This window comes from Panthera leo, chromosome A1, assembly GCF_018350215.1.
Source record: "Panthera leo isolate Ple1 chromosome A1, P.leo_Ple1_pat1.1, whole genome shotgun sequence".
NCBI lineage: Eukaryota > Metazoa > Chordata > Mammalia > Carnivora > Felidae > Panthera > Panthera leo.
In genome coordinates, this window is record NC_056679.1 from 21,269,251 (window position 1) to 21,287,324 (window position 18,074).

Sequence of the window (18,074 nt, forward strand, 5' to 3'; positions counted from 1 at the left end):
CCACAGCACATGCCTGACCAGTTTTTGTCCACTCATAAATACTTAAATGCTTCTCTAACTTATAGGGACCCTTTTTTGCTAAATATGTAACCACCCATACGTAGAATAACACAATGAATAATAATCTTATTGTAATAATGTCTAGTTTCTCTTAAAATTCTTGATTATTTCAGAAAAGTCTACATACTACATTGGTTTATGTCTCTTAAAAGAGACCTTTTAACTGGAATGGTAGAGGCTTTTAATTGGAGAGAAGTAGGAAATACTGGATAGGTCCTGATTATACAGACCTTGATATGTGTGTGGGGGTGGGTGGGTGTGTGTGTGTAGCCTGACTTTTCTGGAATAAGTTGTCTAGATTGAAGTCCACCTCACACACAATTTCTAAATAATCATTACTTTCTTAATCAGAAAAAAAAAAATCAAGTATAGACATACTACAGTTTTATACTTTACTCAAAAGCTAGGTTTTTATGGATTATAAAACAGACTTCTTGGATTTTATCTGAATACTATTTCATTACCTGCCTGTTCTCAACATTGAATTTTAAAGGTATCTTATCTGGTTAATTTTTTTGTTTTTAAGCATCTGTAGCCAAAAAACAAGTTAAAAAAATTTTTAATGTTTGTGGATTTTATATATTTAGACATTTCATAAAACTTTCACTTTCTTTATAGGATAGTAAGAAATTATTATGCTTAATGAAATTGTCATGAAGTTTAGTTAGACCCCATAATTTAGGCCTATTCTTAAAGATACCAAAGCATGGCTAATTTCAAAATTTCTCCAGGTGTAGTATCAACATTTCATACCACAAGTGTAGTATTCCATTGTCCTGACCAAGCATAGTCATTCTGTGACCCAAGGGCTATATATAGTCAGCTCCTTAGAGGTTTACATGCAGAATTTGAAGCATACTTGAAGACAGTAATTATTACAGATTGTGTTGATGCCAGATTAAAAGTAAAATTAAGTACTTGAAAAATTGAAAGCAGTGTGCTGGTACTTAATGGTTATGTCTAAACAAAATAGAAATATTTTCATGGCATGTATTAACCTCTGAATATTTCTATCATGTGACAGTGGGAACAGTCTATAGATTCAAAGAAATTTTTAGTTTAAAATATACCCCCCCCCCCTTTTTTTCTTGAGACCTAGAGAGAGGGAGACACCAAATATGAAGCAGGCTCCAGGCCCTAGGTGTCAGCACAGAGCCTGAGGCGGGGCCCAAACCCACCAACCAGGAGATCATGACCTGAGCTGAAGCGAAGATGCTTAACTGAGCCACCCAGGTTTAATCCCCATTTAGAACTTACTGTTAAAAAAAAAAAAAAAATATTCAATGGAAAAAGGACAGTCTTCAACAAATCATTTTGGGAAAACTGAATATCAACATATAAAGGAATGAAATCGATACTTCATACTATATATAAAAATTAAAATGGGTCAAAGACCTAAATGTAAGAACTAAAACTATAAAACTCTTAGAAGAAAACATAGGGGGACGACTTCATGACAGTCTTGATTATGATTTCGTGGATAGCAAACCCAAAGCACAGGCAGCAACAACAACAAAAAGGTAAATCGGACTCCCATCAAAATTTAAGATTTTTTATGCATCACAGGACACTATCAGCAGAGTGAAAAGGCAACCTACAGAATGGGAGAAAATATTTGCAAATCATATATCCGATACAGGACTGATCTCCAGAATCTATAAAAAACTCTTACAACTCAACCACAACAACAAAATAAAAACCCAGTTAAAAAATGAGTAAAGGATTTGAATACATATTTCACTAAAGAAGATATACAAATGATCAATAAGCCTGACATGCTCAAATGACTAATCATTAGGGAAATGAAAGTCAAAACTACACCAAGATACCACCTCACATCCCCAAGGATGGCTATTATCTTTTAACAAGAAAAAAATAGTGTTGGCAAGGATGGGGAGAAATTGGAATCCTTTTGCTTTGCTGATGGAAGTGTAAAATGGTATAGCCACTATCTAAGAAAGAAAGTATGGCAGTTTTTCAAAAACATGAAAATAGAATTAAATACCATATGATCCAGTTATACTGCTTTGGGGTTTATACCAAAAAGAATTGAAAGCAGGACTCAAACAGATATTTGTATACCATGTTTATAGCAGCAATTAATCATAATAACAGAAAGATCAAAACAACTTAAATGTTCATAGATGGACAAAATGTATATACATACAATGGAATACTACTCAGCTGTGAAAAGGAAAGATAGTGTAAAATATGCAGCAACATGGATGAACTTTGAAAAAGTTAACCCTACGTAAAAGCCAGACACACAAAAAATAAATGTTATATGATTCCATTTATATAAGGTACCTGAAATAGGCAAATTCATCAAGACAAAGTAGACTAGGGGTGTCCGGGGGCTGAGGGAATGGAAGCATGGGCACTGTTTAGTGGCTCCAGTGTCAGTTGGTGTAAATGAAAAGGTTATGGAGATGGAAGGTGGTGATAGTTATACAACAGTGTAAGTAGACTTAATGCCACAGAACTGTACCCTTTAAAATGGTAAAATTTATGTCATGTATTTAACCGCAATACTCTAAAAATAATAAGACATTATTACTGTGAAGTTTTTAAAAGAAAAAAAGATTTATTAGGGGCACCTGGATGGGTTAGTTGGTTAAGCATCTGACTCCTGATCTCTGCTCAGGTCATGATCTCACAGTTCCTGAGTTTGAGCTCCACATCAGGCCTCTGCACTGACAGTGTGGAGCCTGCTCAGTATTCTTTTTGAGACAGAGCGAGACAGAGCATGAACGGGGGAGGGTCAGAGAGAGGGAGACATAGAATCTGAAGCAGGCTCCAGGCTCTGATCTGTCAGCACAGAGCCCGATGCGGGGCTTGAACCCACGAACTGTGAGATCATGACCTGAGCCAAAGTCAGACGCTTAACTGACTGAGCCACCCAGGTGCCCCTTAAATGATTTTAAATTCTGAGAAGGAATTGTGTCCGTATACTAACTAGTGTAACAATTGGGACAGTGCCTGGCACATAGTAGGTATTAAGATATTTGTTAAATGAAAAAAGTACGTACATAAATTTTGTATATTTGAAAATACCATGTTTACATTTTTGTTTGGAAAGTGGGAAAGGGTAGCCTAAAGAACTGTTCCAAATGTAGTTGGTAAATACAAATATGTATTACGTATTTCTCAAGTCATTGTAGCATAGCCATTTTAATGATGAGAAAACTGGAGCAAAAGGTTATCGAGGCTTAAACTAGAGTGGTGGCAGTTTCCTTGTATCTTTTAGAGAAAGAGGTTATTACATTCCTACATCTGAGTAAGTGGAAACTGTTCAGGAGTGTATTTCCATGCCTGGTGAAGAGGGGTGGCCGATAGGATAAAGGAAGATCAAGAGCCACAGGATTCCAATTTTATTTCTCATCTCTGGGTGCAAAGTTGATTCATCTTCCAAAGGCTTCATAATCTTTAATTCTTATGTAAAGTGATGTCCAACTTTTAACAGAGTAACTATTCTAAAAAAGGGATAAATGTTAAGAGTAAGATAATACTTGGATTTTTTTAAGATAAATTAATTAGAAAATTCACTTTATTTAGCGTTAAAATATTTCATGTGACATCATCTTTTCCTTTAAAAGTACATCTGCATTTTGTTAGCTTAAGTTTATTGAAACTGAGCTCTTATATGTCATTTCTTATTTTTCCTTTGACATGAAGTCTTACCTACTGGATGGAAGATGTCTTTAGAAAGGCATACCGCGAGGAATGAACTGCTGTCTGTAAATTTTGCTTTTACCAAGGTAAAGACCAAGTTTTATGAATTCACTTTGTGTTTATAAAAGGAAAAAAAACTTTTATATATTTAATACATTCAAAAATTTGCTTAAATATTTAACTTTATTGGCTTATTAAGTTGACAAAGGGGGAGGAAATGCTTAGCTTTTCCTCATATTACACATCTTTGTGTTCCTAACCTATAGCAATATGCTTAGCACGTAGTAGGCTTTCCTTAAACATTTGATGTAGAAATAAATTTTACTATTCTACTTAAAAGCTTCTAAGAAATAGCTATTTATGTATACTTTGTCCGTTATAATCTTTAAATATTGGTTTCTTAATGTATTCTCTTCTAAAAGAAAAAAATTTTTTGTATCTTCAGGTGCTAATGTGTGTTTAAAAAACAAAACCTTGGAGTAAAGTAGCAGCACATAATGGTTTGTGGATTTTGAAAAGGTGCAGGCCATATTGTGCTGCCTCAAAAATACAAGGATCTGATCTTCTGAAAAAAAGATATTTCTTTTTATTCATAGCTCTTATGATAGTGATGTCAGCAGTGCCTTAGCAGCACGTAAATATTGGCGTTAAGATTCTAAAATTATCTCCAGTATTAACTGTGCTGCTGAAGTAAGGCTGGCCATGTTCTACAGTCTAATATGTTTTATATTTTAATATGTCTTAATATGTATTAACATCATTGATATATCTTCAGTTTTATTGATAATGTATTTTCAGTATTATTGAGAACCTTGTTATCTTTAGTACGATTCTATAAAAATAAGTAGTAACTTTTAAGATGTATTTGTATTAACATGGTTGTGGGGTGCCTGGCTGGCTCAGTCGGTAGAGTGTGTAACGCTTGCTCTCGGAATTGTAAGTTCAAGTACCACATTGCGTGTAGAGATTACTTAAAATCTGTAAAAAAAAAAAAATAATATAAGTGCAATTTAATAATAGTGTTGAATGCCATCAAGAGTTTATTGAAAGAGCTTATACAGAACCGAATTTACTTTAATGCATATTTATATTCATTGTAGATACTGAAATTTTTAAATACTCGTTTTTCCTTTGTTTCTCCAGTAAAATGAAGTTTAAAAATATTTGCTTATTTCACAGATAAGTGTGCATTATAAAATATACATTCTGAACAGAACTTACAAGACAATTTTTAGTAATGTTTCTAAATATTTCGTTAGAAGGGGGAAATTTCAAAACGTGTGAATTAAATCCCTGAAATCCTGGGTCTCAAAATGCTCTTAATCATAAACTCAAAGGTAGGAAAGACCTTACAGATGACCAGCCTATTTTTTGGGTGGCTCAGGAAACAAATTCAAATTAGGTAATTTGCCCCACGTGACAGATTAGAATCTGAATCCTATGCCTTCTGACTTTACACTATCATTGTTTTATCTTGTTTCTATTAAATCCTTAGCTGAAGATTTTTGACAAGTTGAAAATGTGACTTTGTTTGCTTTTTTATAGTCAATATTTAACTTCAGAGTAAAAGTAAAAATTATTATTATAGTTACTAATTTTATAGATGTAACAGTTGAAATTTTTAATTTAAGATTTAAAGAAAAATGTTTTCTTTACCTTCTGTTTCTTATTTATTGTTTTATTAAGTCATTAAACTAAAAATTAATGTTCAGGACAAGATAGGTGTTTTTGTGTAGCATATCACACTTTTGGTCTTCTTTTCTACAAGGAATAGTTTACCCTTTTCAATTGCAGCCAAGCAGGAAATCTACAAAATAAAAGCACTTCTTAACAAATCATTTCCAATTATTATTGTCTTTTAGAAACCCTAAAAGTATTTCAGATGTAATTTAAGGAATTGAATCAAGGATCTTCTTTTTAAAGTCTAATGTGAAGGTAAAGAAAATATGTAAGGCAAAGCTCTCATTTTTAAAAACAATTTTTCCCCAGCAAAAATTTTTTTCCCCAAATTAGGAAGCAGTGTACCATATATACGGTAGCTAGAATTAAATGCCAGCTTTTACATTAAGTACAATTAAGCACTATTGACTTGGTGCTTTGAAAAATCATTCATCAAGCTGTTCACCTCTTTTCCTTTATTTCATTTCAACTATTTTATGAAAGACTAACAAATATAACTTTTGATTCCTCTGAAAGTACTCCAAGATTTAACATCTAGATTCTTGGAAATATTTATTAAATGAATTACAAAGTTTGTCCACTATTTTCCAGAATAACTCAGGAATTAGATACCTTTTTTCCTGTTTTTGTTTTTCTAAGTATATTGTATTTAGTCTAATCTGCCTTCTAAATGAAAGAGAGAAAACCTGGATTTTACATTTACTAGGTGAATTTTTATATCTAGGTCCGCCAGATGTGAAGAAGGAACACTTGGGGCTATTATTGCTAAATGAAAACTTTTCTTGTTTTAATCCTGAGAATAGATTAAAGGAAAATGAAAATATTGGTAAAGTGAGAAACTATAGAAAAACTGTTACAATGAAATTTATCATAACAGCATTCAGCTTCTTTCCAGTCTCTTAAGAGGAAGTAGCCTGTCAGTACCTAATGAAACACACACATTTAGGTAATTCAGCAGAACTGGAAGTTGTATTTGTACGAGTTAATACACTTTCATCTTTGTGTAATTTTGCACACTTTAAAAGCAAATAGTAAAATAAAAGTTGTACCTTTTAATGTTAACCTTAATTTGACTATTTTTACAAAGAAAAAATAAGTATATACAGGTATGTGTTTTCATTTTTTCCATCATCTTTGGGGAAAAAATGCTCATCTTCTTTCATTCAGGTTTCTTTTTAAGTTGATGCCAAAAAATTTCAATATTGAGCATCTTAAATCTGTTACTTGGAATATGGATTGAGTTTGTTTGGAGCTAACTCAGAGGACTCAGGCAAGTATTCAGGAGGTAGCAAGAGGAATATTGTAATAGTTGAATAACTCCGTTCACATCCTGTATTTAAAGGCAGATCTCTTAAGGTCACACATATTGATATGTGATAGTAAATATGAAAATTTGGCCTTAGACTTAATTCTGTACTCAACAATGAAGATTTTCTTCAATCAATTATATATCCTTTTGGTTAGAGAATTACATGTTGTTTTTAAGCCACTAAGTGTCATTATGGGTATATGCCCAGGTTAGCTGTATTGGATTAGCAAGATTATGCTTGCATAAACTGTGATCTCTGTTAATGATTTATCTATTTAGAAATTGACATTCTAAATCAATTTTTTTTCCTTTTACAGGTGGATATTACTATCCCTTATTCATCGAAAAAGTTTTATTCTCAGTGTTGTTTCTCATTGAGTATTAACAAAAAGAAAAATTAATGTTCCAAACTTTTCAGATAGATTTGGTTCTAGTAAGTATTTAGACATACTATTTGCATAGCTAGAAGAAGAAATGAGACCATCATCATTTCCAGCTAAAATTTTTTATTTTCATCTGTTATCAAAGGATTTCTTATAAATTTCTGTCTTATTAATAGCTTGAGCCCCTTTAATGCAGAATTAACTCACACCAGAAATGTGAGAGTATATATTCTTGCCTTATTTATTTATAAATATATCTCACAAATTTCTGAATTTTTTTTTAAAGCTATATATGAAGCTATATATGAAGAAAAAAATAATTGACAAAATAAATATTAAGTTTAAACCTCTAATGTTAAAGTTACTGTGTGAGGTGACAAATTATTTGCTTTTTTTTTTTTTTTTGTCTTTATTTTACTGAAATTAAATTCAACATTTATAATTTCTATTTGGGTCTATTTCTTGATTACTAATACATTGAATTCATGTAAAAACTTTATGAGTAATATACTGAAATTAGCATACTGATGATTACAGTTCTCCCTTAATTCTGTGGAACTTTGAATAATCTGGTATTACATTCTTGCAATTGAACTTTTGTGTTTTGAAGAAATGTAAACTGCCTGGAAAATGTTATTATTGTTTGTATTTATCATATGCCATAGGATTAGATTTTGTTTGAGAAATTTTTAGCTACCTATTTACACAAAATGCTACTCAATTTGATTAACTTGTTATTCAAAGGTATTCTCTTTGTTTTATAATTTAACCACTTAATACCATGGATTATTCTATTAAGGAATATCTTTAGGAAGTGATAGAAATTCTGAATCACCCTAAAGTTTGCTAATTTCCGCATCTCATTATTTTATAATTTTGGGGAATGCTTGTATTATACCATTTCAGGAATATAAGTTTTTATTATACCACTAAAACTATTTCTTTTTGGACTTAATGCATATGATAGTAAATCACAGAATTTTTTTTAAGTTTCCATGTCCTCAATATTAAAAATGCTGTTTTAGCCTGAAGCAAGCAATGAAGAAGGGTATTTATTGTCCTACCGTGTAAGTCAAGAAAGTTGAATGAGTACATGATTTCTTAAGAGAATTTATAAATTTTAACATGGTCAATGCAGACTTTTATGTTAATTTGTTTATATTTTCATGAATGTCTTTTGTGGCAGTGTGAAAATGCAGATGTTTGACAGGGAGCATTAAAAATAGACTTGAGGGGTGCCTGAGTGGTTCAGTCGGTTAAGCATCTGACTTCACCTCAAGTCATGATCTCGCAGTTTGTGAGTTCAAGCCCCACATCAGGCTCTGTGCTGACTGCTCAGAGCCTGGAGCCTGCTTCAGATTCTGTGTCTCCCTCTCTCTCTGCCCCTCCCCTGCTCATGCTCTGTCTCTCTCTGTCTCAAAAATAAATAAAACATTAAAAAATTAAAAATAATAATAAAAAAAAATAGATTTGAAACATTTATAAAGAGAAGTACAAATTTATTCTACTCAAATGCTGAGGATCTGTAGAACAAAACAGATAAATTTCTGCCCTCATAGAGTTTATGATCTTGGAAGTGAGATGTGAGTAATAGACTAGACAAAAAAATTGATAGGTACTATATGTGGTGTGTCAGATGGTAGTACTTTGTAGAAAAATAATGCAAAGGAGGTGGAAAGGATGGAATAAAGGTGTTTGGAAGACAGGAGAGAGAAGTTTTTAAATACTGTAGAGAGAAAATGCTTGACAAATGATTATTTAGACAAAGATTTTTAAAACGATGAGCAAATTATTAGGTATCTGGGAAAAGAGCCTTTCGGGCAGGTGAAATAACAACTACAAAGATCTTCAGGCTGAACCACTTTTGGTGTGTACAAGAAACAGCAAGGAGATCTGGTTGACTGCGATTAAATACACAAGAAGGGGACTCATAATTCATGGGATTGAAGAGTCTGTAAGGGCTAGATCTTATGGCTGTTTTCAGCTTTTAGCTTGTTCTACAGATTTAATTTTTCATACTTCCTTCAGAGAACTTTGACAGCAGTATGCGTCTCAGCCTATTTGACCTTTGTAGGTAGAACAGTATTTTTGTAAATCTGACTCAAGGTTACAACCTCCATCAGACACTATTGTTTAAACATTTTAAACAAAATGTTTAAATAGTTGGTTAATAGGTACATGTGTGATGATCAGATTTTTACAAATTGTGCTTTGATGGCTCTGAATTTGTTTTCCACTTGATCAGTTTAGCTTGTCAAAGCTAACGGCTCCAGGAGACACTAAACTTACTCATGTTTGTCATTTACCCAAACAAATCACCGCCATTTGACGCCTCCATTCTGGAATTGATGTCATAATTAAGTATTTAATGATTTATCACCTGTTCTGTAGCATCTTAGCTGAAACGTTCTTTGCCTGGAATTGTTTCATTCGCTATGGTATATATCCCACTAACTTAATCTTCCTAAAACACTGCTTTTGTTTATAAGGTAAAATTCAAACTTGTTAGCTTTTGCATCATGATATTGCCCCAACTCTTCTTCAAGTGAACTAGTCTTGACCCATCCGTTTTTCTGTTTGCTTTTATTTATGCCATTTCACCACCCCAGCTCTCTGGGGTGCCAGTTCTCTCCCAGCTAATCCCTCCCTGTACGTGGTTAAAAATGAGCCAGACCTCTTGTGTGTGGTAAATGTTTCCTGACTTTAACCGTGTGGTATTATCCCTCTTTCTTGTGGTATGAACAATTTATATCTCTAGTTCTTGGCCTTTTTTTTTTTCCTAACTTAACACACCTGAGGGACATAATACTTCATCATTAATTGTGCCTCATTTATTAATACATATTAACCTTTTAAATGCATTAGCCATATGAATAAACATTTAAAATTTTATAAACAAAAAGAAGAAAAGCAAGTGGACTAAAACACCCAGAACTTGAAAACATCAACCTAAATATCAGGTCCCAAAGTTTAAATACTAATTTTGTGCTGACGTTGATATAGTTGATTTTTTTCCTCAGTTACATGAGAATCTCTTCTCCCTCCCTCCTTCCTTCTGGCCCTCTTTCTCTACTTCCATTTCCTCCTTCCCTCTCTCTTTCTATATCTCATATATAATTGAGTATGAACCATCCATATATATTTTTAGGATTTTAGCACATTTAAAGGAATGATAAGTCATCATTTTAATTTTTCAATATTGTAAAAGTAATAAATACACTCTTAAGTAATGCATGTGTTTATTATGTTGCTTACAATAATAAAAATTTGTAAGAGTTTTTAAAGTGTCCAATATTAAAAGGCTAATTAAATAACATGCTGAGTGGAATACTGTGCAGCTACTTAAAATAATGTAATGAATATTTGATCAGCTAGAAAATTGTTCATGATAAATGTCAGACAGTATGAACAGACTCCTTAGAAGAATACATTTGCTGAACTGTTAATCACTGGTTTACTACAGGCGTGAGACAAATCTTATTAAGATGAGGAAGGTGGATCTTATTTTCATGATTATAAGTAAGCTTTATGGTTTTTGTGACTTGGGGAAAGTTTGTTTTTGAAAAGGAGAGAGAAAAATCCTTAAAAAATAAAAACAAATATTTGAAGCACCACCACATAATCATAACCCTTTTGGAAATTTTGCTGGGTTCAGGAAATTTAGAAGTGATAAAAATTAACTATCAGGGAAGAACTGAACAGGTAACTTCAAAAATCAGATAATTTAAAAATCAGCTGTAGGGGAGCAATCTCTGTGTTCTCAAAGGAGGGTTGAAAGGAATTCAAAAATCACATCTTGAATTCATTGTTGAGTGCTTTTGCTGTCATTTCCCCACTCTTCAAAACTTCAAAAGGTAAGTATAAAAGTGATAAATCTATTTTAATTTTGAAACTGTATTAATAAACTATGTAAAGAAAAACAAATCCAGTTTATTTTATAGTTACAGATACTTAACAGCAATGAAACTGACTTTCAGATCTAAAAATTAAGAATTTTCCTGCTTGGGGCACCTGGCTGGCTCAGTCGGTAGATTATGTGACTCTTGTTCTTGGGGTCATGAGTTCAAGTTCCACTTTGGGTGTAGAGCTTGCTTTAAAAAAATTTGAGGAGGGGGGAGGCACCTGGATGGCTCAGTCAGTTAAGCCTCCGACTTCAGCTCAGGTCATAATCTCACAGTTTGTGAGTTCGAGCCCTGCATCGGGCTCTGTACTGACAGCTCAGAGCCTGGAGCCTGCTTCAGATTCTGTGTCTCCCTATCTCTCTGCCCCTCCCCTTCTCATGCTCTGTCTCTCTCTCTCAAAAATAAACTTTAAAAAATACATAAATAAACTTTTTAATAGAAAAAATAATTTTCCTTGAAAAGATTTAATCTCTCCTAGCATAAAAGGAATACATAGGCATAGAAACCTTTGGAAAAGGCAAAAAATTCTATTTAAAAATCCTATTTTTACTATCCAGTAGCAACAATTATTAGCTTTATATTATTCCCTTCTAGTTGCATAGTTGAATTAACAAATTTTATTTCTTAATCCAATTCATAACTATTCCAGGGATCAAAATCTAGAACATCTCCCTCTAGAGAAGAGAGAGGGGATATGCTTTTGGCTAAGAAAATTTTTTCTTTACATTTATCTAAAGTATACCTTAAACTATTGTCTTTATAATTTGTTGCATAATATTTTACTGTAAAAATGCTTAAATTTTATTAACTTTTTTTCCTCAAGATTAGTAAATCTGAGTTTATGGGAAGATGCATCTTGTTTACCCATTGGCTTCTTCTACCACGCCTGCATGCCAACCCCAACGGTACCTTTCCATTGTGTGAGAAGCATTCTGAGGCAAGGGAAGTCATTGAAGGTTTTTTAGCAGGAAAGAAAAAGAACTACTGAAATATGTATACTGGCCCAAGATTTGCTCAGAGAGAAATCTAAGACCGGTGTACTAAGTTATGAATTTGTTTCTTTTGTATCCCCATAACCACATCAAATTTACCAAAAACCTGAGCTGTTCTAAAATTGTGGAATTCATATTTGATATTCAAAAAACATTAATATGGACATTTCGTGCAAAACATGACTAAACTTACCAATATGTAAACCTAACACAAATGTATGAGTTCTAGTGTATGACCTTTCTGTTACTGTAACCCATTTAGAATGTAAGCAAAATATGGTATGTCTCAACTTGGTTTTTTCACATGCAAATATTTTATAATTTGAAACTCTTAAGAACAGTGGTAGTTTAATTTGGAAAAGCAGGTTTAGAACCTGAAAACACGTTGGCTAATACGGTAAAGAAAATACATTTGGGGGGAATCTAAAAATCTTTACCTGTGGAGAGGAATATTTGTCACCAGGACAGGCCTGTGGTGCAGATTTCAAGTCAGACCCTGTTGTGCCACTAGGGCCTGCATTTTAGTGGTTTATTGCATCCTCTGGGGGAAAAAAAAAAAAAAAAACACCACCCAAAAGTAAAGCCTCTGGTTGATAATAAGCTATTGTACTGTTTTTTAAATTAGTAATTCTTAGATGTGTTTACCTCTAAAACTCAAGGTATTTGGACCTTTAAAAATTGATGACTTACTCATTTTAGAAAGTTTACATAGTCACACTCTTCAGGAAAAGTTTGTGATGGTTTTACTGTATTTCCCATATTGATTAAGGAACTAAATACCCCCTCACCCAAAAAAGAATTTCTTCTGTGTACTTCCCCCCCCCCCCCCCCCCCCCAACAATACTAGGTAGCCTTGGTTTCTGGATAGCCAAGTTGGATTATTTAATTTGGAATTTAGGTAAACTTTGGACACATTTCAAAACTAGCATGAAAATTGATTTATTTAGGTTAACCTATTACATGCTAATAAACACTTGTTCCCCCAAACCATTGTTGATTGGAAGTCTTGGTATGTATGACTCATGTCAGGACACATGTAGAATATGGATGTGAACCAACTGGAGTGCATTCAGAAAATTGAAAAATATGAGGTGCTCAGATCTCACAAGGAATGGTTGAAGGTACTGAGGAGCTTCCAAGCTTCCTTGAAAAAGAGAAGACAAGTAACAATCTGAGGCTTGTGCATTTTGTTTTCACCTGGAGGGCAGAACCGGGGAGATCGAGTTTCAGGGATGTGCAAGGGCTTTCTGCTGACTTTGAATGTGTGCATTAGGGAAGTGGACTGCTTTGCCAAGACCCTCAAAAGTGATGAAATGGGGTTGGGGTAGTTAGTAAGATTTAAAGATACTGTTTGGAATGAAGAAAATGAGTACACATCTTAAGTCCTTGCCTTTAAAATGTAAGACCATTTGTGCCAACAGGACAACTTTTGACTAAAGGAAATCATAGGGAAACATGGATTTTGTTTTGCTTTTGGACAGTTTTTACTGATAATGATCATTGTTTTAACAGACCTGGCAGCATCTAAGGAAGGTACTCTAAGAAGTTCAAGATCAAGGTTTCCAGAAACATATCACTTGTCCAAGAACTATGAAATAAAAATGTTAACTTACTTTCATTAAATACTGGAGTTAGAACATAATTTTTAAATATTAAAAGCTTTTATAAATTGGCATTTGTTTTCAAGAAGGATTACTTTTTGAAGGCTATTAGACAAATCCAGAATAGAAATGGATCATTAACTTTTCATTTTCCTCCTAAGACTTAACAGGAGAGTAAGGTTGAAAATATTAGATAAACAGGAAGGAATCCATTCTATAGAAATTTTTAATCTATAGTTCTGATTTGAGATTTTAGTTATAGTGTCAGTACGGCGTTCTTTGATGTTTATATTCTGTGGTGCTGGATGTTCATAAGACTGCAGGACAATAGCTTGGGCTTAGAATCACCACTCTTGGAATTCTTTCTGTAATTACATATAGGGGAATCCAGCTTCAGTTGGAACGTTTTCTATCTTGCCAGGCACATAGTAGGTGCTCAGTTACTTATTAAATGGAGTGTGCCCGGGAGGATCAATATCACTCTGAAATTGGCAGTGGAGTGTAGTTGATTCTGGCATCAGATGTGCAGGAAATAATAATTTTGTAGTATCTTTGCCAGTTCTTTTGAGGCCAAATCATTGTTGAGACAAACAATATTATGGCTTGGCTAAGAAAATAATTTTTATGACATCTTTTAAGGCAGGCTTCTTAGTTTTTACAGCTAAGTACTTTTTCAAACACTCTGGTTCTCTTCCAAGTTAGATACGAGATTATGGATAGGAGATAATAGTAAATATAATAATGGAACATCAGCTGCGGCACATTTTTTAGGTTTATTTGCCCCTCTGGGAGATAAGCCAGTAATTTTTTTATTGTTTGGTAATTTTAGTGAAAATGACCTAAATCAAAGTATTTTAATATCTACTAGGGTTGATTTAAGTGCATATAGAAACCACTCAAGCTTTAGGTGCTGCTTTTAGTGATAGAAATAACTGCTAACAAACACATTGTCTTTTGCTAGAAACTGACATGTAATAAACCATTTAAGTCTCAACCTCCTTGTGAGGGAAGTATATCATTACCCCTGTGATACAGGTAAAGAAATGGAGTTGAAATAGTATGCCTAATGCCACATAACTAATAAGTGGGGGGGGGGGGGGGGGGGGAGGGTGAAATCACTATTCAAGCCTGGGTGGTTTGACTGCAGATCTGCTGTTAGTAATTAATATTTACAACCTCTGTCCTATAACTAATCAGAGGTAGAGGAGACAAAATACTAAGCCTGAAACTGCTAAAAATAATACTGATACCTTAAAGATAGGTGTGTATGTGGAAGTATTCTATCAAACCAAATTCTCAAATATTCCATGATGGTACTATTGTCCTACCGCAAGGAGACCTGCTCTTAGAAGTGTGTTTTGGTAACATTTGTCATGGGATGTGTTTATGTGTCCATGACCTTCTGTATATTTATTTGCATGGTCCATGGATATACATGCAGATATATGAATTGAATCATCTTCATTGTGATAGCAATGTGATAGAGGACATTGAGAAAGCTGCACCCCCCCCCCCCAACTGTCCAGAGTAAGTCTACACAATCAATAGGTCATACTTGGTTGTATTGTTTTTAAAGCATCAAACATCATTGTCCTCCCACTTAAGCATACTGTGTCTCTTTGAAAGCTCATCAAAATCCAAGAAAAATAGACCTTTTGTAACTGACTGCTGACAAACTATACAATACAAATTGTGACTTTTTTTGGATACTATCCCTAAGCTATCAGACATACCATTTTTCTTAGTAGTTCATATCAATTTAAGGAATTAAACTTCTGGCAGGGCTTAATTAGTATTAAACATTCTGTCTCATCAACCAATTCCAGGCAGTGTAAAAAATCCTCACTCAGCACTTAGAAATGTTCTCAGGTATTACCTCAGAAGGACAACCTCCTCTCAGCCTGTCCACATACACAGAAGATCACTCCCTTTCTGTACTATCATCCTTAACAATAGTTTCATTATTGCTTATGTTACATCATACTGTGATGATTTTTTTTTCCTTCTTTTCTGTTGGCCTATAAGCCCAGAGACTGTATCTTAACAGCTCATTTGTGACTAATGCAGTAAGTAGAGCTGATGACCCCACAGCACTAAGTAGTATGTTAAGTTTTTTTCCTTATTACATGATCTATTGATACCAGTATTAATATGGTTGCCCAAGACAACTCACTAGTCATTTAGCCAGAAATTATATCTTAACTTTACAGTGGAATTCTCCAGGCTCAGGTCAAATTTATTTATAGATCACCAGTATCTCAATTTCACCAAAGGATCAGAAGGAAAGAGAAATTAGAAAAGTGAAATAGTGTTTGCCAGTTAATACAGTTTTGTATGTGAAAGTCTTTGTAAGTGTTCATTTCTCATTGAGATGATGTACTAGTTAGGAATAAAGAATTTCACACAGCATATTTTATCCCCTAGGTAAACTAGACAAAAACTTTGACAATGTATCTGATGTAAGTCTTAAAAATTGTCTCTAGCAGGCTGAAATGCATTCCCAGATGTTCTCAAATTTTACAAGAAAGCACTATGGAGGTCAGGAATTTCAGTTAACTTCTACTATCTTAAGACTCAGAGTTTTAAAAGTATTAAGTACTTTAAAAGGTATTAAAATTATTTAACAGCTTTTTTCCCCCCACTTCGTCAGTCGTGTGATTGACCCAATAGTTGATTGCTTAAGACAGCTTTAAAATCCAAGTCAACCTTGCTTAGGCCAATGAATTCATACAAGCTTGTAAGAATCCAACCAAAACAGTTCTTTGTAACTACTTTCTGTTTCTACCTCATCAAGAAATAGATGCTTTTTTCACTTGCATCTTTCCCTGATCCGGTTGTGACTCCTTTACCTAGCATTCCATTTGTGATCTTGCTGACCTCCCAAACCCTGCATGCCTAAATCCGCAGTATCCAGCCTCTGAATCCTGTCTGCCTAAACCCAGGATATTCAGATGCTTTGCTCTGCATTGGGAAATCTGGCTTCTGGGCTCTACTTTTGGAGGGGGACCTAAGTATATTCCCAAATTAACTGAAGCTCTTAATACCCTGCTTACTGTATGTAGCCTCTTGGATAGATTTCACATGGTAGCCTCTGTTGCTCTTTATAGTTAAGTCCTCCCAACTAGACATAACCTTACCTTGTCAAATATTTGGGTGTTTTATAGTTAACATTACAGTTAAGTAATTTGGTAATTACTTAACTTTGGTTAATTAACTTTGGTAATTTAAGTAATAAGTTAATTTGGGTGTTTTATAGATTGATAATTTACCTGACACATTTGCTACTCTAAAATTCATTTTATTTTCTTTTAATTATTGATTTATTTTTTGAGAGAGAGAGCACAAGTTGGGTAGGGGCAGAGGGAGACAGAATCCCAAGCAGGCTCCTCACTGTCAGTACAGAGCCCAATGCAAGGCTCAATCTCGTGAACCGTGAGATCCTGACCTGAGTCAAAATGAGTCAGTTACTTAACCAACTGAGCCACCCTGGCACCTGAAAATTGCCTTTTATTTTTAATAACTTTTCTAAAATTAACTGCTCACTGCCATAGAATACTCCATATCCTCATTTTTAGACAAGAAAAAGCCTGAGATACCATTGCATTACAATAGGGTTCTGATATCAAGACATGACAGTGTTAACAGCTTGAGGTAGATAATTGCTCAATAGAATTACCAGAGACCTGTGAAAGGAAGCGTAAGAACCTCATCTTCAAAATGTATCCATACAATAGTCCTCCCCCCCCCCCCCCCCCCCCGCCCCTTATCTGTGAGGGATATGTTCCAAGATCCCCACTGGATGCCTGAAACTGCAGGTGGTACTGAACCCTGTATGTACTGTGTTCTTCCTATACATATATGCCCATGGTAAAGTTTAATTTGTAAATGAAGCACAGTAAGAGATTTACAATAGCTAGTAATAAAATGGAACTACTATAACAATATACTATAATAAAAGTTATGTGAACGTGCTCTCTCAAAATACCTTGTACTCAACTTTCTTGTGATGGTATGAGATGATAACGTTGCTGTGTCATGAGATTAAATGGAGTAAATGACGTAGGCATTGTGACGTAGCAGTAGGCTACTGTAGACCTTCTGACTATTCATCAGAAGGGAGTCATCTGCTTCCAGACTGTGGTTGACAGCAGTAACTGAAACCATGGGAAGTGAAACCAATGGTAAGGGGGACCTACTGTAATTATTAGCCATGGAGAAGTCTAAAGTGGTTGGAAATTACTTTTTCTGTCTAAGTTTACTTTTTATTCTGTTTCCTGTCAATATAATCTTTTTATGTGAAATTGTGCTGTTTACATTTTCATAGTTTTAATTTATTAATGTGTGGAATGTATAGTTCTACAATTTATGATATCTGATGTTATTTCAAGTAATACAGTTTCCTTACACATGTAAGGACATTAAAATTAAAACGTATTTCACATGGTAGATAGTAAGCATTTAAATTAAAGTTGAAT

At 33.9% G+C, this 18,074-nt stretch overlaps 1 long non-coding RNA gene across 3 annotated transcripts in view; it reads left to right on the plus strand.

Moving 5' to 3' along the window:
- Positions 1 to 18,074, plus strand: part of LOC122203839 — a 44,230-nt gene that overhangs the window by 16,619 nt on the left and 9,537 nt on the right. Inside the window, exons 4-6 of one of the 3 annotated variants that reach the window (XR_006195365.1) lie at positions 3,736 to 3,818; positions 5,595 to 5,667; positions 7,039 to 7,154. This is a non-coding gene — a long non-coding RNA (uncharacterized LOC122203839). Of the gene's footprint in view, positions 1 to 3,735; positions 3,819 to 4,884; positions 5,070 to 5,594; positions 5,668 to 7,038; positions 7,155 to 18,074 lie in introns of those variants that run through there. The other 2 variants (XR_006195377.1, XR_006195393.1) reach the window with 2 other exon arrangements.